This window comes from Caretta caretta, chromosome 1 (assembly GCF_965140235.1).
Source record: "Caretta caretta isolate rCarCar2 chromosome 1, rCarCar1.hap1, whole genome shotgun sequence".
Lineage (NCBI taxonomy): Eukaryota > Metazoa > Chordata > Testudines > Cheloniidae > Caretta > Caretta caretta.
The window spans coordinates 214450491-214472071 of NC_134206.1; the positions used below are offsets into that span (position 1 = coordinate 214450491).

The following is a 21581-nucleotide window of genomic DNA, read 5'->3' on the forward strand; positions in this document are numbered from 1 at the left end:
AATCTGTTTTACTCTGTATAAAGCTTATACAGGGTAAACTCATAAATTGTCCACCCTCTATAACACCAATAGAGAGGTATGAACAGCTATTTGCTCCCCCAGGTATTAATCACTTACTCTGGGTTTATCAATAAACAAAAGTGATTTTATTAAGTACAAAAATTAGGATTTAAGTGGTTCCAAGTAATAACAGACAGAACAAAGTAAGTTACCAAGCAAAATACAACAAAATATGGAAGTCTAAGCTTAATACATTAAGAAAGTGAATACAGGTAAATCTCACCCTTAGAGATGGTCCAATAAGCTTCTTTCACAGACTAGACTCCTTCCTAGTCTGGGCCCAATCCTTTCCCCTGGTATAATCCTTGTTAGTTCCAGCTCAGATGGTAACTAGGGGATTCCTCATGACTGACCCCCTTTGTTCTGTTTCACCCCCTTATATATCTTTAGCACAAGGCAGGAAACCTTTATCTCTCTCTGGGTTCCCACCTCTCCTTCTAAATGGAAAAGCACCAGGTTAAAGATGGATTCCAGTTCAGGTGCCATGATCACATGTCACTGTAAGACTTCATTACCCACTTGTTGGCACACACATATACAGGAAGGCTTACAAGTAAACATAGCCATTTACAACCATTGTCCTCGTTAATGGGAGCCATCAAGATTCCAAACCACCATTAATGGCCCACACTTTGCATAATTACAGTAGGTTCTCAGAGTTATATTTCATATTCCTAGTTTCAGATACAAATAGGATGACCACACTCAGTAGATTATAAGCTTTGTAATGATACTTTACAAGAGACCTTTTGCATAAAGCATATTCCAGTTACATCATATCCACACTTATAAACATATTTTTATAAAACACATGGAGAGCAACGTCACAGTAATCATGGTCAGAGAGAAGACTGGCTGCAAAGAGCTCTGTACCCTAGAGTCCTGAACTGCAATGCTGGGATTCATGTGGTTGGAAGATTTGCCAGCCTTCATATCCTGGACTATCAGGCCTTCATGGCTGAAGGGCAGGTTGAGCTCTGGCGTTAGTCAAGTCCCTTCCTCAGGAAATATAACAGTTTAAAAAACTAGTGTTTAAGGGTGAGGTTGAGGCCTGGCATTAGTAGCTTTGATATGGGTCATACTGTACCCAGTGCCTCAGCCTCTGCTTGGCATAAACCAGCAGTTCCAGAAAATACTAAATCCTCTGTGGGGAATGGGCAGAGCCCTCTCTAGACAAAGATTACCCTGGATTCTCTTGAGCCTATGTCCTGTGCAGACTTGCCATGGTGAGGGAAGGGAAAGAATGCTGGCAGTCGTATTGATGGCTAGCTTTATGGGGTTCAGTACCCTACTGTGTGGGGGCATTTAACCTCTGCGGCAGCAGGGCCTTCCTCTCAGGATCCCCAGGCTCACAGACCCCTCAGCACTGGAGGTTGGCTCCTGAGCTCCTGTTCCTTGGCTCAGTCTCACCCTGTTTCCCTTTGTTCTCCTAAACAGTCCCCCTCCCGCAGGGGTTTGTGCATCTCAGACTCATGCAGATGATTCTCATTTCCTTGTTCCAGTTGTAGCTTTGCTTGGCTGGATGGATTTAGCTCTTTGAATCTCTCCCAAGAACCCAACCCTTCTGGCCTCCTGAACTGTTGTGGCTCTTCTCTGAGCTCCTCCAGAACTGAGCACAATAACCCAGATGGGGGTCTCCCTAGGGCTAGACAGAGGGATGGACTATCTCCTCCCTGCTCCATGGTGAGGTTGCAAAATTGATGTTGAGACTATTGCTCCCCACACTTCCGTATGTTCTCCTCTGAATTCAGGTTTTCGTCATTTGAACCAGGAGATGCTCTACAAAGCTGTTAATTCCACCGTGTCCTTCTCCTACTCTCTGAGCACTGACCTGCAGCAGATAAGACAGCTGGAGTACATCACGGGCTTGGAGTGGAAACCAATGGCAGACAACGAGTACCTGGAGAAGTTTAACTTCAGCGTCACCTCTAAAGAGCTGCCCTTGTTTAAGCAAATAGCCAACATGCAGGTTACATGGAAACCCAGCAATCACCTGGAAGTGAAACTGCCCAAAGTCCAGTTCAAGGATGCTGGATGGTATCAGTGCCAGATCACAGTCAGCCGTGGCCATGTGGAGAAGGCCATCCACCTAGTGGTGATGACAGGTGAGAGGAAGTTGTGGCCCCTATGGACACTGCAGAGGAAATGGGGCAGGAGTATGGGAGGTGCCCCCCAAAAAGGTGCCTACCATCTGGAGACCCCGAGACTCTCTCAGACCCTATGGAAAGGTTGTTCCCATCCCCACACAATTATAGAATAAGCTGCCCGTGGGGGAAGTTTCCTCTTAACTCCTGTCAGTTTGAGGTTCTCTTGTGCAGGTGAATGAGTCCCTGATTGTGTGGCTGATGTGGCTGGGTCCTCTGATGGTGTTGCTAGAGTAGATATGGGGACAAAGTAGGGGACAATGTTACAGGGTTTGGTTCCTGGGTTAGTGTTTCTGTGGAGTGGTGTGTAGTTGCTGGTGAGTATTTGCTTCAGGTCGGGGGTTTGTCTGTAAGCGAGGACTGACCTGCCTCCCAAGGTCTGTGAGAGTGAGGGATCATTTTCCAGGATAGGTTTCAGAGTAACAGCTGTGTTAGTCTGTATTCGCAAAAAGAAAAGGAGTACTTGTGGCACCTTAGAGACTAACCAATTTATTTGAGCATGAGCTTTCGTGAGCTACAGATTGTAGATCATTGATGATGTGCTGGAGAGGTGTTAGCTGAGGGCTGTATGTGATGGCCAGTGGTGTTCTGTTATTTTCCTTGTTGGGCCTGTCCTATAGTAGGTGACTTCTGGGTACCCGTCTCACTCTGTCAAACTGTTTCCTCACTTCCCCAGGTGTGTACTGTAGTTTTAAGAATGCTTGATAAAGATCTTGTAGGTGTTTGTCTCTGTCTGAGGGATTGGAACAAATTTGGCTGTCTTTTAGGGCTTGGCTGTAGACAATGGATCGTGTGATGTGTCCTGGATGGAAGCTGGAGGCATGTAAGTAAGTGTAGCGGTCAGTAGGTTTCCGGTATAGGGTGGTGTCACGGAGTGTGGGGGAGTCCAGGCGCTGCACCCCTCTTCCTGGGATTCACTGAGACTCTCAGCCAGCCAGTAAAACAGAAGGTTTATTGGACAACATGAACACAGTCCAAAACAGAGGTTGTGGGTACAACCAGGACCCCTCAGTCAAGTCAGGGAGCTTAGACCCCAGCCCTGGGGTTCCCTGTGTTCCTCCACCCAGCACCAAACTGAAACTAACCCCCCCACCCCAGCAGGCTCCCTCCTGCAGCCTCTGTCCACATTCCCGGGCAGAGGTGTTACCTTCCCCTCCCCCTCCTGGCTCAGGTTACAGGCTCTCAGGTCTCCCACCCCCAGGGCACATTCCCAGGTCAACACTCCCCTCTCTCTGCTGCGTCACATCTCTCCCCCCTTCGAGACTGAACTGAATGGGGTCACTGTGACCAGTGACCTGGGGAAGTTCGGGGCCCCCTCTCCGGAACAGCGCATCCGCTATCATGTTGGCACTTTCCTTCACATGGACCACGTCCATGCCGTAATCCTGCAGGAGCAGGCTCCATCTCAGGAGCTTGGCGTTGGCTCCTTTCATCTGGTGCAGCCAGGTCAGGGGAGAGTGGTCGGTGTACACGGTGAAGTGTCGCCTGAAGAGATATGGCTCTAGTTTCTTGAGGGCCCACACCATGGCCAGGCATTCCTTCTCGATGGCCGCGTAGTGTTGCTCCCGGGGTAGTAACTTCTTGCTCAGGTACACGATGGGGTGTCTCTCCCCCTTTTCATCCTCCTGCATTAACACCGCCCCCAGTCCCGTGTCTGAGGCATCGGTGAACACCACAAAGGGCTTGCCAAAGTCTGGGTTTGCCAGAACTGGGCCACTGACCAGAGCCTCCTTCAGCGCCCAGAAAGCCTCCTGGCACTGCTCGGTCCAGACCACCTTGTCTGGCTTCCCCTTCTTGCATAGCTCAGTGATGGGGGTGGCTATGGCGCTAAAGTGGGGCACAAATCTTCAGTAGTATCCTGCCATCCCAATAAAGGCTTGGACCTGCTTTTTGGTGTGGGGAGTGGGCCAGTCTCTGATCACCTCCACCTTGGCTGGTTCCGGCTTTAGGTGGCTGCTCCCCGGACCCGATGGCCCAGGTAAGATACTTCAGCCACCCCCACCTTGCACTTCTCCGCTTTTACAGTCAGCCCAGCCCCCTGGAGTCGGTCCAGCACTTGTCTAACCTGGGACACATGGTCCTCCCAGGTCTGGCTAAAGACACAGATGTCATCAATATACGCCACTAAAACTCTCCATCCCCCTCAGTAGCTGGTCCACTAGGCGCTGGAAGGTGGCTGGCGCTCCCTTGAGGCCGAAAGGCAGGGTGAGGAACTCATAGTGCCCCAGAGGGGTGATGAAGGCCAATTTCAGCCGGGCATCTGCATCCAGCGGCACTTGCCAGTAGCCTTTTGTAAGGTCCATGGTGGTAAGGTATCGAGCTCCTCCCAGCTTGTCGAGGAGCTTGTCAGGCCTGGACATGGGATAGGCATCAGATACAGTGATGGCATTGAGCTTCTGATAGTCCACACAGAACCGGACCGACCCGTCCTTTTTGGGGACCAGCACCACCGATGAGGCCCAAGGGCTGGCAGACGGTTGGATCACCCCCAAAGCCAGCATATCCCAGACCTCTTTTTCCAGGTCCTGAGCAGTTGCCCCTGTGACTCGGAAGGGGGAGCATCTAATCAGCGGGTGTGACCCTGTCTGCACCAGGGGGACAGTCAGATTAGTGCGTCCAGGCTGGTTGGAAAACAGCTTTTGGTACGGATGCAGCACCCCCTGACCTCAGCTTGCTGGGCAGGGGTTAGCTGATCCGAGAGGGGAATTGTTTCCAGGGGGGAACCAGCTCTGGTCCCAGGGAATAGATCTACTAAAGGGTCATCTCCCTGCTCCTCCCACTGTCCACACACGGCCAACACCACATTCCCCCTGGCATAATATGACATCATCATATTCACATGGTACACCCGGCGGTGGTGCGCCTGGTTCAACAGCTCCACCACATAGTTTACCTCATTTAGCTGCTTGACAACCTTGAAAGGGCCTTCCCAGGCGGCCTGTAGTTTGTTCTTTCTCACGGGGATGAGAACCATCACCTGATCCCCGGTGGCATAGGCACAGGCCCATGCCGTGCGGTCATACCAGACCTTCTGCTTCTTCTGGGCTCCGGCCAGATTCTCCCTGGCCAGGTCCATGAGTTCAGCCAGTCTCTCTCGGAAGATCAGGACATACTCCACCACTGACTCTCCATCGGGAGGGCCTTCCCCTCCCACTCGTCTCTCATCAGGTCCAGGGGGCCCCTTACCCTCCTTCCATATAACAGTTCGAAAGGCAAAAATCTGGTAGACTACTGGGGTACCTCCCTGTACGCGAACAACAGGTGAGGTAAGTACTTGTCCCAATCCTGTGGGTGCTGGTGCATAAAGGTTTTCAGCATCATAGAATCATAGAATATAAGGGTTGGAAGGGACCCCAGAAGGTCATCTAGTCCAACCCCCTGCTCGAAGCAGGACCAATTCATCTTTAGCGCCCCATTGAACCTCTCCACCAGCCCATTGGACTGGGGTGATAAGCTGAGGCCCAGTTGTCCCGGACCCCACATTTCTCCCACAAGCACTGGAGCAGGGCTGACATGAAGTTGGACCCTTGGTCTGTCAAGACTTCCTTGGGGAACCCCACTTGGCTGAAAATGGTCAGGAGTGCATCTGCCACGGTGTCTGCTTCAATGGAAGCTAAGGGCACTGCCTCGGGGTAGCGGGTGGCAAAATCTACCACCACCAGAATGTATTTCTTCCCCGACCGGGTCATCTTGCTGAGAGGCCCCACGATGTCCATGGCCACCTTCTGGAAAGGCTCCTCTATGATGGACAAAGGTCTCAAAGCCGCTTTTCCCTTGTCCCGGGCCTTCCCCACCTTCTGACAGGGGTCACAGGATCGGCAATACTGCTGGACAGTGGTAAAGACCCTGGGCCAGTAAAAGTTCTGTAGCAACCTCTGCCAGGTGCGCCGGATTTTTGATGCCCTGAGAGGGGGATGTCATGGGCCAGATACAGTAGCTTGCGGTGATACTTCTGGGGTACCACCAGCTGCCTCCTGATCCCACAGGACTCTACTTCCCTTGTGGGAGCCCATTCTCGGTACAGGAACCCCTTCTCCCACAGGAACCTCTCCTGGCATCCTCTCCTCATGGTCCGTACCACACTGAGGTCGGCCAGGTCCCTGAGCTTCCACAAGGAGAGATCTTTCCTCAACTTGGCCTGGAACTCAGCAGCTAGGGAAGGGATGGGGACCGGCTCCCTCTCATTGGCCGGGTCTGAGGCCACAGCCTCTCTGAGACGTGCCCCTCGGTGCTCCCTCCCCACCAGGGTAGGGTCCTGTGCCTCTGGTATGTACCCTCCCCAAGGTCAGGGTGCAGTGCCCCTCGCCAGCTCTGGCTACGGGTCACAACCAGGGCGGTCTGGAGGTTGCTTGGCCAGTCCTCTAGGTCTCCTTGGCCCCCCATTTCAGGTGTACCCTTGCCACGGGCACCTTAAATGGGGTCCTGCCCACCCCCGTCAGGGTCAGGCAGGTGTTAGGCACCACCCGATCTGGGGCCACCGCCTCGGGCCGGGCCAGCGTCACCTCCGCGCCCGTATCCCAGTATCCATTGACCTTCCTCCCATCCACCTCCAGGGGAACAAGGCACTCTCTCTGGAGGGACAACCCCGCGCCCACCCTGTAAACCGAGCACACTGAGTCCAGAGCATCCAGCCCTCTGGTGGAGCTGGCCGGGGATACTCTTCCCTCCGGAGCAGCCCCCCTTGCCTGGGTAAGCTGGCAGCCCCCCTTGTCTGGGCCATCTTCCCCTTGTCCAGCTGGGTCCCTACCCAGTTAACCCTTGGTAGGTTGGGTCTGCTCAGTCTGTCCCTGAGCCTGGGGCACTGGGTCCATACGTGACCTCTCTGGCCACAGTGATAGCAGCTCAGGTCACGTTGGTCCCCTCGAGTGGGTCGGAGGGGCCCGACGCCAGGCGTTCCCCTTTGGAGGGGGTTCTCCCTATTTCCCCGCTGGGAGGTCCCATGGTGACTCTCTCTCTGCATCGGGGTGGGGGGGGGCTGTTCTTTTGGGACTCCTCCCTGCTATCCCCTGACCGACTGTTCACAAACTCGTCGGCCAGCTGCCCTGCGTGCTGTGGGTTCTCTAGCTTTTTGTCCACCAACCACAGCCTCAGGTCGGATGGGCACTGTTCATACAGTTGCTCCAGTACAATTAGGTCAAGCAGGTCCTCTTTAGCTTGGGCCCCAGCTGTCCACTTGCGGGCATATCCCTGCATCTGGTTGACCAGTTGTAGGTAGGTGACCTCAGGCGTTTTACGCTGACTCCGGAACCTTTTCCGGTACATCTCGGGGATCAGCCCAAACTCACGGAGCAGGGCCTGTTTGAACAGTTCATAGTCCCCTGCCTCCGCCTCTGTCATTTGGCTGTACACCTTCATGGCTTTGGGGTCCAGTAAGGGGGTGAGGAACTGGAGCCTGTCTGCAGGGTCAACCCTGTGCATCTCACAGGCATTCTCAAAGGCCGTCAGGAAGCTATCTATGTCCTCCCCCTCCTTACGCTGGGCCAGGAAGCATTTATCAAAGCTCCTTGCAGTCTTGGATCCCACCTCACTCACCGCAGCCGGGGCCCCACTGCTCCTCAGCCTGGCCAGCTCCAGTTCATGCTGTCTTTGTTTCTCCTTCTCCTCCTGCTCATGCCTACGTTGCCTCTCCTTCTCCTGACGTTCCCTCTCCTTCTCCTGACGTTCCGCTCCTTCTCCTCCTGCTCATGCTGACGTTGTTCCTCCTTCTCCTCCTGCTCATGTTGACATTGTTTTTCATGATCCTCCAGCTCCCTCATTTTCATCTCCCTCTCCCATTCCACCCGCCTCCGCTCCAGGGATGGGGAGCTCCGCCGGGAGGATCCCCTGCTGGCTGCTGGGTCAGGGTGCCCTCGGTATTCGCTGGGCCTCCCCCAACCCCTCCCCCAGGCATAGGTAGGAAGGGTCTCGGGATGTCCTCGGGAGCAGTCTGACCCCTCCCAGTCCAGTCAGGCCCCAGGGCCCATGCTGCGTCCATGGGGCGGCTTCCTTCAGCAACAGGGATCGGGTCATCCAAGCGATCACTCTCCTCCAACTGGGCAATCAGCTGTTCCTTGGTGGACCTCCCAATGCTCAGCCCCCTCTGCCTGCACAGCTCCACCAGGTCACTCTTAAGGCATCTAGCATACATCTCCCTGCTGGCCACTCACAGGTCAGGCAGTTTTCCACGGTTTCTAGAAAAAACCCCTAGTGTGCCATTCCTTCTTGAGGTCACCACCTCTTTGCCAGGGTCGAGCTGCAGACTCCTCCGCCCCTCGGACCGCTCGCTGCAATCCCCCGGGGGACCCTGTTACTGCAAAAGTCCTTCTCTCTGGTCACAAACTCCCATGGGTTAAACGCCCCCTTAAATCGTCTCTTTCTGAATCTTCAGTACGCCTGGTCCCTGTCAATCCCCCTTTGTTTTACTGTTCCCCAGTCACTTACTGCAGGAAGCGCCGTTCACGGGGTGCAGTACATCCCACCGCTAACACCAGTTGTCACGGAGTGTGGGGGAGTCCAGGCCCTGCACCCCTCTTCCTGGGATTCACTGAGACTCTCAGCCAGCCAGTAAAACAGAAGGTTTATTGGACAACAGGAACACAGTCCAAACCAGAGGTTGTGGGTACAACCAGGACCCCTCAGTCAAGTCCTTCTGGGGGAGCAGGGAGCTTAGACCCCAGCCCTGGGGTTCCCTGCATTCCTCCACCCAGCACCAAACTGAAACTAACCCCCCCCCCCAGCAGGCTCCCTCCTGCAGCCTCTGTCCACATTCCCGGGCAGAGGTGTTACCTTCCCTTCCCCCTCCTGGCTCAGGTTACAGGCTGTCAGGTCTCCCATCCGCAGGGCACATTCCCAGGTCAACACTCCCCTCTCTCTGCTGCGTCACATAGTCACAGGTGGTGTTTATGTGTGTTAGGGGGCTTATTCCTTCACCCACTTACTTCCCTGGTCCTTCTCGCATGAACAGAGAGCAACAATACCCGAAGTCCAAAGGTGCAAACAATTCGATGTTTATTGGGGTGAACTTCCAGCAAGCATGATTCCAGTTTCCTTCCTTAGTATCCTCCTTCCCAGCTCTGACACCACAGAGCCTTACACCTGTGTCCCTGTTCCCATTCCTACCCTTAGCCAAACATGATTCCAACTTCCTTACTCCCATTCCCTGTTCCCATTTCCCCCTTTAGCAAAACATGATTCCAATTTTCTTACCCCCATTCCCTGTTCCCATCTCCCCCTTTAGCAAAACATGATTCCAATTTTCTTACCCCCATTCCCTGTTCCCATCTCACACACCCACATGCCCACCCCCACCCACACCCAGTCACTTCCTCATTGACTACAGATTATATAGTAAAACTTGAGTTCTGCTTAGCTATACCTTAACCAATCATTTTCCTGAAATTTAACTAACCAATCCTAACATATTGTAACATGATTATGTAACCAATTATATCCCACCACCTCAATTAGTTTACACCCAGCAAAATTAATTATACAGCAGACAGGAACAATCACAGAACCAGACAGAGATTATACAGACAAACAACAGCAAAGTGGGAACTATAATGACAAAACAATACAGAAGTGAGGATTTCACATCCCAGCTATTGATAAGTGAGTTCTTGCCAGACAGGATGCTATCAAACTAAGTTTCCTTTTACATTTTCTAGGCACTTCCCTTTCTCTGGAGGTGATAGGAATACAATCCTGTCCTGATAGTGCCTAACAGCCCAATAGCACCTTATTTCAATGTGACTAGTTTGGAATGTGAGGATGTGACCGTTCGCTTCCCAGCTTATGGCTGCCTCTGCTGCTTAGCCAAAGGCCTGAGCCTAAGCACAGGGCCACAAACTGTCACAGTAAGAGAAGGCCCTTACACTGGCAGACAGTGGTTTTGATTCTTTCTTTTATACCTCTATCACTAGCCAAGTGATAAGAATACACCTAAATTGTTAGAGTATAGGCCTTTACAGACAGGCCTGAATATCTATATCCTAACAATGTGACCATCACTTATTTGCACTGTAGTGTCCAGGAAGTGGATCACTTGTGTGGACTGGTCCAGGTAACCTCCTCTTCTGTTGCAGTTCTGTGGACCTCGTACCACCTAATGTTGCCCTACACTCTTGTTTTCTCCAGGTTTTGCTGGCCCAGCATCTCCTGTAGCCTATGCTGCAGTAGGATCTGCCACCAACCTTCTCTGCTTCCTGAACCGAGACCCCAGTGCCTCCTGAACCGAGACCCCAGTGCCTCCTGAACCGAGACCCCAGTGCCTCCAGCATTCTAGGGGTGACAGCCCACTGGAGCCGTCTTGCAGGAGGGGATCTGGAAATATGGGGCATCTCCAGGAATGGGAGCAATGGGAGCTTCACCCTCCATCTCCCTGAGGTGGGTCCAGGGGACACAGGGCAATACTGCTGTGCTGTCTCTCTCCATGGCACGATCATCACTAGGGACGTGACCTTGACAGTGATGACAGGTGAGCAAGGGAAGCCCAGAGGATGCCAAGGGAACTCTTCCCCTCCAGCAGCTTTCACTGTCTTGGAGAAAATCTCCTTGCACACCAATGTGGTGAGTTTGGGATGTTCTCAGCTTGTCCAGCCTCCCCATGGGGGGAGACCCTGTGTCTCAGCTCAGGCATTTAGCTGCACAGGAGTGGAATCTCTCTTTCCACAGGACGCTGTGCCATAGGGAGGTTTCTCATGATGGTTCAATTATTTTTCTTTAAGAAATCTGCCTTAAAGTAGGAAAATGAAAGAGAGAGAGAGAGAGAGAAGGAGGAAGCCAGGGAGTCAATGAGAGAAGGTGTGTGAGAGAGAGAGAGTGAAAAAGGAGGAACGTGACAGAGAGAGGAAGGAGGTGCTGAAGGGGTGAGGCAGGAAGGGGCTCTACTTTTTTTGCTGAGGGTATTTCTGTTTCCCTCCCCCACAGTCACCCCAAGCATGTAAGGGCCAGTCGCTGAAGGCTCTCGTCTGCTGCTTATCTGCAGCCTCACCCACCCCAGGGGGCACGAGCACTTTCAGTGGAGGCAGCTGAGCTCAGGCCTCAGCAATGGGAGCTCATTTGAGGCCACTCCCAGGAGCCCAGGGGTCCAGCGCTACTATCTGGGTTCCACCCTGGAACTGACCCATGTGTCCCAGGAGGATATTGGCACCTGGGAGTGCAGTGTCCATGGCTCAGAAGGGAGGCTGGGAGCTGTGGAATATGAGCTGTATATTACAGGTAACGTCTCCCCTGTGCCTCATTTCCTCCACCCCACCCCACTTCCATCTCCCTGTGCCCCAAGACTTCTGCTCCACTTGACCGACTTGACCAGCCAACATTTTCCAAATCTCATCCACACCCCCAACTAGTCCCAACCCCCCCGACTCCCCACTCCCACTCTGCCAGACCAATCTCACTATTCCCTTTCCAATGTCAGCCCCCTCAGTGCAATCCCATCCCTTTCCCATTCCAACTGCCCCCCTTTCACCCTCCTTTCTAACTGTGACTTCACCTTACAGGTGCCCAGCTCTCTGGTCCTCGTCCCATTCTGGATGGGCAGATCTCTTTTGACCTTATCCTTGTCCTCTCCTTCCTGCTTGTGGCCTCCATCCTGGCTTTGGTCCTGCAGAACCGAAGGGTGAGTCAGTCCATTGACCTGTCTCTGTCCATCTGTCTTCTCTCTCCAAGGCCATTGTTCATTCCTCCTTGGGCAGAGCTGTCAAAGTATCTGAGTAGCATGACAAAGGGAGAGTGAATGGGAGAGCTGAGAGGGAAGAACCAGGGGGGAAAGGGCTATGATTGAGCCCATCTAAGCCCGTCAGCCTTGCTTTGGGTTGGGGCTGTGTGTGCAGGGCAGGGAGGCTATATTGGGTAGCCTCCCAGCTCTGCCCTGGTCATATGCAGTATGTACTGGGAATATAGGAATTGCCAGGCTGGATCAGCCCAGTGTCCTGTCTCTGACAGTGGCCAAGTGCCAGATACCTCAGAGGAAGGGGCAAAATACCTTCTAGTGGACAATTATAGAATAACCTGCCCGCGGGGGAAGTTTCCTCTTAACTCCTGTCAGTTTGAGGTCCTCTTGTGCCTTAAAGGATGAGGGTTTATATCCCTTCCAAACTATTGTGGCTGTACTTTTTCTTTTTTATAATCTGATGAAATGTAATTGTGGATGTTCTCAGTTCCCATATAGATTCATGGATTCCAAGGCCAGAAGAGACCATTGTGATCATCAGTCTGACCTCCTGTATAACGCAGGCCATAGAACTTCCCAAGATACTTCCTGAAGCAGATCTTTTAGAAAAACATCCAATCTTGATTTAAAAATTGCCAGTGATGGAGAATCCACCAAGACTCTTAGTAAATTGTTCCAGTGTATGTAAATGCCCAATACCTTTTTGAATCCTGCTAAGTTCTTGGCCTCCACCTTATACTGGGGCAGTGAGTTCCAGGGACTCATTATGCAAGGTGTAAAAACTGTTCCCTTTTATCCATTTTGAAATTGCAGCCTTTCAATTTTACTGATCATCTCTTTGTTCTGTGTTACGATAAATTCATCCTGACTGACTTTCTCACCCAGTTAGAATTTTGTTTACCTCTATTATGTCCCTTCTTATTTCTCTTGTCTCTAAACAAAACAAACACCGTCTCTTTTCACATGGAAATCTTTCAAGGCCTCACATCATTTTCATCACTCATATCTGAATCCCCTCTGTTTTACTATGACTTTTTATAGAGAGGGTAACCAGAGATGAACACAGTGTTCCAGATGAGGTCATCTCACTAATTTACATAGCAACATGGGAATAGCTCCAGTATTATTCTCCATCCCATTCCTGTACATGCTAACATTTTGTTGGCTTTTTAACTGCTGCTACCTGGTGAGCAGAGATCTTCAATTTTACAATAATGTCTAGGGGTATGTCTACACTACAAAATTAGGTCGAATTTATAGAAGTCGGTTTTGTAGAAAGCGTTTTTATACAATTGATTGTGTGTGTCCCCACACAAATGCTCTAAGTGCATGTAGTCGGCGGAGTGTGTCCACAGTACCGAGGCAACCGTCGACTTCCAGAGCGTTGCACTGTGGGTGGCTTTCCCACAGTTCCTGCAGTCTCCGCCACCCATTTGAATTCTGGGTAGAAATCCCAGTGCCTGATGGGGCTAAAACATTGTCGCGGGTGGTTCAGGGTACATATCGTCAGGCCCCCATTCCCTCCCTCCCTCCGTGAAAGCAAGGGCTGACAATTGTTTTCCGCCTTTTTTCTTGAGTTACTTGTGCAGATGCCATATCACGGCAAGCATGGAGCCCGCTCAGCTCACTGTCACCGTATGTCTCCTGGGTGCTGGCAGACGCGGTACTGCATTGCTACACAGCAGCAGTTTATTGTCTTTTGGCAGCAGACATGACTGGTAGCTGTCATCGACGTAGTCCTGGGTGCTCTTTTAACAGGGCGCCTGGGCAAACATGGGAGTGACTCAGCCAGGTCATTTCCCTTGTTTCGTCTCGTGGCGATTGAGTCCTACCGGCAGTGCACTGTCTTTTAACCTCCAGCTAGCAGAAGATGATGGCTAGTCGTCATACTGCACCGTCTTCTGCCGAGCACCCAGGAGATGATGATGGCTAGCAGTCGTACTGCACAGTCTGCTGCCAGCAAGATGTATAACGATAGATGAACAAGAAATAGACCAGATTTGTTTGGTATTCATTTTCTCCTCCCTACCTCTGTGAAATCAACGGCCTGCTAAACCCAGTTTTGAGTTCTATCCTTAGGTTTTGAGTTCTATCCTTGAGGGGCCCATTCAGTTTCTCACAAAGCCACCCCCTTTGTTGATTTTAATTCCCTGTAAGCCAACCCTGTAAGCCATGTCGTCAGTCGCCCCTCCCTCCGTCAGGGCAACGGCAGACAATCGTTCCGCGCCTTTTTTCTGTGCAGACTCCATACCACGGCAAGCATGGAGCCCACACAGATCACTTTGGCAATTAGGAGCACATTAAACACCACGCGCATTATCCAGCACCAGAACCTGGCAAAGCAAAACCGGGCGAGTAGGCGACGTCAGCGCGGTGACGTGAGTGATGAGGACATGGATACAGACTTCTCTCAAAGCACGGGCCCTGGCAATGTGGGCATCATGGTACTAATGGGGCAGGTTCATGCAGTGGAACGCCGATTCTGGGCTCGGGAAACAAGCACTGACTGGTGGGACCGCATAGTGTTGCAGGTCTGGGATGATTCCCAGTGGTTGCAAAACTTTCGCATGCGTAAGGCACTTTCATGGAACTTTGTGACTTGCTTTTCCCTGCTCTGAGGCGCAAGAATACCAAGATGAGAGCAGCCCTCACAGTTGAGAAGCGAGTGGCAATAGCCCTGTGGAAGCTTGCAACGCCAGATAGCTCCCGGAGGCCAATACCGTCCAATTTCGTCCACAGTACCCCAAATTCGACCCGGCAAGGCCGATTTAAGCGCTAATCCCCTTGTCGGGGGTGGAGTAAGGAAATCGATTTTAAGAGCCCTTTAAGTCGAAAAAAAGGGCTTCGTCATGTGGACGGGTGCAGGGTTAAATCGATTTAACACTGCTAAATTTGACCTCAACTCCTAGTGTAGACCAGGGCTAGATCTTTTTCCCTAAGTGGCTATGGTTCATTTAAAACCTAAAAATTTGTTGGAGTTCAGATGATTGCGTTCAATGTGCATTATAGAATATTACAGGGTTGGAAGGGACCTCAGGAGATCATCTAGTCCAACCCCCTGCTCAAAGCAGGACCAATCCCCAATTTTTGCCTCAGATCCCTAAATGGCCCCCTCAAGGATTGAACTCATAACCCTGGGTTTAGCAGGCCACTGCTCAAACTAATGAGCTATCCCTCCCCGCACCTTGCATTTGCCTGTTAGGGGGCTTATTCCTTCACCCACTTACTTCCCTGGTCCTTCTCGCATGAACAGAGAGCAACAATACCCGAAGTCCAAAGGTGCAAACAATTCAATGTTTATTGGGGTGAACTTCCAGCAAACATGATTCCAGCTTCCTTCCTTAGTGTCCCCCTTCCCAGCTCTGACACCACAGAGCCTTACACCTGTGTCCCTGTTCCCATTCCTGCCCTTAGCCAAACATGATTCCAATTTTCCCATCCCCATTCCCTGTTCCCATTTCCCCCTTTAGCAAAACATGATTCCAATTTCCCCACCCCCATTCCCTGTTCCCATTTCCTCCCCCAACCCCTCACTTCCTGATTGATTGCAGACTATATAGTAAAACTTGATTCTGCTTTGCTATACCTTAACCAATCATTTTCCTGAAATTTAACTAACCAATCCTAACATATTGTAACATGATTATATAACCAATTATATCCCAACACCTTAATTAGTTTACACCCAGCAAAATTAATTATACAGCAGACAGGAACAATCATAGAATCATAGAATATCAGGGTTAAAAGGGACCTCAGGAGGTCATCTAGTCCAACCCCCTGCTCAAAGCAGGACCAATCCCCAACTAAATCATCCCAGCCAGGGCTTTCTCAAGCCTGACCTTAAAAAACTTCTAAGGAAGGAGATTCCACCACCTCCCTAGGTAATGCATTCCAGTGTTTCATCACCCTCCTAGTGAAAAAGTTTTTTCCTAATATCCAACCTAAACCTCCACCACTGAAACTTGAGACCATTACTCCTTGTTCTGTCATCTGCTACCACTGAGAACAGTCTAGAGCCATCCTCTTTGGAACCCACTTTCAGGTAGTTGAAAGTAGCTATCAAATCCCCCCTCATTCTTCTCTTCCGCAGACTAAACAAGCCCAGTTCCCTCAGCCTCTCCTCATAAGTCGTGTTCCAGTCCCCGAATAATTTTTGTTGCCCTCCGCTGGACGTTTTCCAATTTTTCCACATCCTTCTTGTAGTGTGGGGCTCAAAACTGGACACAGTACTCCAGATGAGGCCTCACCAATGTTGAATAGAGGGGAACGATCACGTCCCTCGATCTGCTGGCAATGCCCCTACTTATACATCCCAAAATGCCATTGGCCTTCTTGGCAACAAGGGCACACTGTTGACTCATATCCAGCTTCTCGTCCACTGTAACCCCTAGGTCCTTTTCTGCAGAACTGCTGCCGAGCCATTCGGACCCTAGTCTGTAGCGGTGCATGGGATTCTTCCGTCCTAAGTGCAGGAGTCTGCACTTGTCCTTGTTGAATCTCAACAGATTTCTTTTGGCCCAATCCTCTAATTTGTCTAGGTCCCTCTGTATCCTATCCCTACCCTCCAGCGTATCTACCTCTCCTCCCAGTTTAGTGTAAGATCACTCAATCACAGAACCAGACAGAGATTATACAGACAAACAATAGCAAAGTGGGAACTATAATGACAAAGCTGTACAGAAGTGAGGATTTCACATCCCAGCTATTGATTAGTGAGTTCTTGCCAGACAGGACGCTATCAAACTAAGTTCCTTTTACATTTTCTAGGCACTTCCCTTTCTCTGGAAGTGATAGGCACTATCAGGACAGGATTGTATTCCTAACAGCCCGATAGCACCTTATTTAAATGTGATTAGGTTGGAATGTGAGGAGGTGACTGGTCGCTTCCCAGCTTATGGCTGCCTCTGCTGCTTAGCCAAAGGCCTTAGCCTAAGAACAGGGCCTCAGACTCTCACAATAAGAGAAGGACCTTACACTGGCAGACAGTGATTTTGATTCTTTCTTTTGTACCTCTATAACTAGCTAAGTGATAAGAATACACCTAATTTCTTAGAGTATAGGCCTTTACAGACAGGCCTGAATATCTATATCCTAACATTGCCTACACCAGCGATCCCCAAACTATTGAGGGTCACACCCTCCCCTTACCCTGTCTGCCCCCAGGAGCCAGGTCCAGGAGTGGGGCTGTGGCTTAGGGTGGGAGGGTCACAGACGGGGTAAGGGGGCCAAGGCTGGGACCACAGCTGGGGGTGGGCCTGAGGCTGGGAGTGGGGCCATGGCCAGGGGCCAAGGCTAGGAGCAGAGCCGGTGCCAAGGCTGGGGAAGGGGCCAGGTACAGGGCCATGAGCAGGACCGGAGCAGAGCTGGGGGCAGGGAAGTGGGTGCTCCCTCCCTCCAGCCCTGTTCCAGGCCCTTCTGTGCCCCCCTGGACTTTCCTCCACACCATGGGCAGCAGGTATAATAGGCTGGGCTTCCCCAAACAGCCCCGCTTGTGGCCCCGCTCATGCTCCAGCCCGAGGCCCCCTCCTGCTTGCCCTTCCCCCTTGGTCTCAGTCCAGGCAGGCTGCTCCTTTTCCAGGGAGCCTGATGGGGCTGTGGCTAGGGTGGCTGGGACTTGGGGTGACTTGTGGCTGGGGCTGCACGGCACTGGGGGGAGCCCCGGTGCTGGGGCTGCGGTGGCCAGTGCTCTGGGGCTGGGGGTGCTGGGGCCACACCGCCCAGTGCTGGGGAGGGTGGGGGGCTGTGCGCTGCCCACCTGGTGCTCTGCACTTGGGGAAGGGGGCACGCAATGCCTGCCCACGCAGTGCTCCGGGGTGGAGGTGAACGGGCAGCCCGGGGCTGGGGTGGGAGGGACTAGTGGTCGTGGGGGGGGCGGCCCTCTGGGCTTTGGTGGGGGAAAGGGCTGGGAGGGTGGGGCCTCAGGTGGAAGGGATGGGCCTGGCCAGGGGCTAGCCTCCCCAAGCCCGTGGTTCACTCACCACCCATGCTCCACGCCCCCCTCGGGGGCACACCCCGCACTTTGGGGACCTCTGGTCTACACTGAGTTTCATCTGCCATTGTGATGTCCATTCATCTAGCTTTGATTCATAGGTTCATAGATTCCAAGGCCAGAAGAGACCATTGTCATAAGCTAGTCTGACCTCGTGTAACACAGGCCATAGAACTTCCCCAGCCTAATTCCTGTTTGGACTAGAGCAGATCTTTTAGAAAAAAAATCCAATCTTAATTTAAAAATTGCCCATGATGGAGAATCCACCACAACTCTGTGCTAGCTCTCACAGTCTTCTCCAGTGTTGTTTAACTTAAATAATGTTGTGCTATGTGCATATTTTGCTACTTCACTGCTCATCCCCTTTTCCAGACTAGGTAAATTTTTAAAATCACTGAAGGACCCAGGATCTTAAGTTCCCTTTTCAAAAGTGATTTGGGTCCTTAGGAAACTAAGGCTTATTGCACTTCAATGGGCCTTAACTGCATAAAAATTGCCAAGTTGCTTCTGACAATGCAACTTCCAGGCTCCTAAGTAGGGTTCATTGAAAACTCAGTTTTTGACTACTTTAAATTTTTTGCAAAAAAGTTCCTTTTTCAGAAATGTTTGACTTGTCACTGAGAACCCAAAACCCAACATTTGGATTTGGAAATGCCCAAAGTGTGCCTCATGGGAGTTGTTGTTTGGGTGCCTCATGCCCCCATTCTTCTCTATGGGCCAAGTTCTGCAACCAGACTACATCTTCCATGATGCACCATGGCTGTAGAACTCCTATGATGCACCACAGTGGCTCAACAAGAGGGGAGATGTAGACTGACCAGGGTGCCTGGCCCATAGAGGAGAATATGGGCATGGGGCATCCAAACTACAAATCCCATGAGTCACTGTGGTAGCATTTCCAAATGGAAAGTGTTAGTGTTTGGCCAAAAATGTTTAGGTTTTGATTTTCTACCAGGAAGTCAAGTTTTTCTGTAGGGGACGCCCCCATTTTCTGGCCAGCTGTACTCCTAAGTCTTTTAGGCATTTTAAAAATTGTACACATATAAACATGGTAAACACCTGTCCTAGAATAGAACCTTGTGGCACACTACTATTAACCTTTGGCCATGATGAAAATGTATTATTTATTCCTGCTTTCTCTCTGTTAGCTGGTTTCTGATCCATGATAAAACTTAACCTTTCACACCATGCTACTTAATTCCTTAACGGCATCTCAGAAGGGACTTTGTCAAAGTCTTCTGAAATCCTCCCCAAAATCATGATAACTGGGTCATTCTTTATTCACAATATTGCTGATGCATTCAGAGAATTCCATTAGATTAGAGTGGCATGATTTTCCTTTGCAGGCACTAGTTTGTAGCTAACAGATCATGCTCTTCTAAAGGTTTTATAGTGCTCTAATTATTGTTTCAACCAATTTTCCTGTTCTACTATAATTTTCATGCTACAGTTTTTCTGGGCTAAGGTCAGACTTACTGATGTGTAATTATCAGGATCAATGTACAACATTTGTCAATGTACACTTGCTGATTTTAATGAGGCTGCATATTCTTGTTAGCAGCCTCAGACCCAGGTCCCATCCACTCCTAATGACTTGTCACTCTTTTAATTTATCAGTTTGTTCCAGGATCTCCTTTTTTCAGACTTCAGCCTCTCGCAGTGCCTCAGCTTTGTCACCACTAAAGAGCAGATTTTTGTTAGGTATCCTCCCAACATCCTCAGTGGCAAAGACTCATGCAAGGAAATCACATTTCTTCTGGGCAAACTACTTATATTGCAAATTCCTCCTCTAATTGCTCCCCTGGTGGTCCAGGGGACCCAATTATTCTCTCATAGGCTTCCTGATTTTTGTATACTTTATGTCTACACTATCACGGTAAGTCAACCTACATTATACAAGTCCAGCTACGTGAATAACTAAGCTGGAGTCGATGTACCTTAAGTCAAGTTACCATGGAGTCTATACTGCTGGGGGTCGACAGGAGAAACTGTCCCATCAACTTACCTTATTCTTGGCATCAGGGGTAGAGCACAGGGCTTGACTGGAGAGCGATCTGCTGTTGATTTAGCGGGTCTTCACTAGACCCGCTAAATCGACCGCCAGTGGATCAATCTCAGAGCGTCAATCCCAGCTGTAGTGTAGATGTTGCCTGGTTCTCAAACTCTTCAATACCAGGTCCTCTTTTTCTATAATAGGGACCGCTCCCATCTAGCAGGGATATCCCTCCCAATTTGCAATATAGAAAGGACAAGCCCCTGTTCCCTGTTCATCACCCACCTGGAGGTCACAAACCTCAAACTGAGAACCCAATGTACACTTGAAGAGTAACACCCCAGAGTGTACTTCAATAGAGATGATGCTGCGAACCTTTCAATACTATTTGAGCTATGTATCCACAGGATAGTGCTCCTGAGCGTATTTTGAATGATTCAAGGTCTGGAAAGCCTGTCTCACCATGAGAGACTCAAGAAGCTCAATCTATTTCATTTATCCAAGAGAAGTTAATAGGTGAATTGATCACCAGCTACAAGTATCTACACAGGGAAGAGATTTCTGATAGTAGACAGCTCTTTAATCTAGCAGAAAAAGGCATAATAAGGTCCAATGTCTAGGAGTTGAAGCTACATAAATATAGATTAAAAATAAGGTGCAAACTTTTAGCAGCAACTGTAACCACTGGAACAATTTACCAAGGGTTACAGTGGATTCTTCATCACTTGGAGTCTTTCAATCAAGACTGGATGTCTTTCTGAAAGATATACTCTAACTCAACCAGAAGTTATGGGCTTGATGCAGAAATTCCTGGGTGGGTTCTCTGGGTGGGTTTACAGAGGAGGTTAGACTAGATCATCATAATGGCTCTTTGTGGCCTTGAAATCTATGAAAGGAGCCACATTAAAGGCATAACTCAACTGCACACAGCATAATATCAAGCCAGTATTCTTTACAGGAAAGGGAACATGACTGTGGAGCATGACTCCTGGGTTCTACTCTCAGCTCTAGGAGATGACTGGGGTATAGTAATTACAGCAAAAGGAAACTGAGAGTCAGGTTTCCTGAATCCTATTCCATTGTAAGAGAGAAGGGTATAGTGGGTTAGAGCAGGAAGAAGTAGAAATCAGGACTCCCGGGGTTCTCTCTGTGACCTCCTAGGCCTCTGAGGGATAAGACCTACGGTGGCTACTCAGCCCCAGGGTCCAGATGTAAGCATCATGCTGGGGCAGGATGGAGCTCATGCTAGGTCCATTCCCCAATCATCTCTTCTTTTTCCCTTTCAGATATTCTCCCCAGCCTTCCCGGCACTGGAGTGGGTGGTTACCACCCCCACACCAGGGAATGCAGGGAAGGATGAAGGCCAGGAAGGGAAGAGCCTGCAGACAGAGTGCTGATGGAATAGAAGGCAGAAAGGTCAATTGGAATGGCAAGCACTTCAATGGGAAAACAAGACTGTGCTACACAGCTGGGGGATAGGGATGGGAACCATGCAGACTTGTCCAGAGGGCATGGAGGTCACATAGACACAGCATGGGGACCATGCCACTGCGGTGGGGGTGGGAGTCATATGACAAAAAGGAGATGGGTGTCACCTGGGTGCAGGAAGTTTGTGGGGGGGTTGTACTGGTTTTTGAGCTTCCTTTTTGGAAATGAAGGACTCCAGTGTTCATAACCTGCTTCACTTCCGCTTGTTTCTCTCTCACTCCCTTGTTCTTTCTCTCTCACACCCTCTGCCCT

The 21581-nt window shown here is 50.6% G+C and overlaps 1 pseudogene; it reads left to right on the forward strand.

Annotated features, from left to right (window-relative positions):
• Positions 1-1834: 1834 nt before the first annotated feature.
• Positions 1835-21238, forward strand: LOC125632938 (lymphocyte activation gene 3 protein-like; annotated as a pseudogene).
• Positions 21239-21581: the final 343 nt, after the last annotated feature.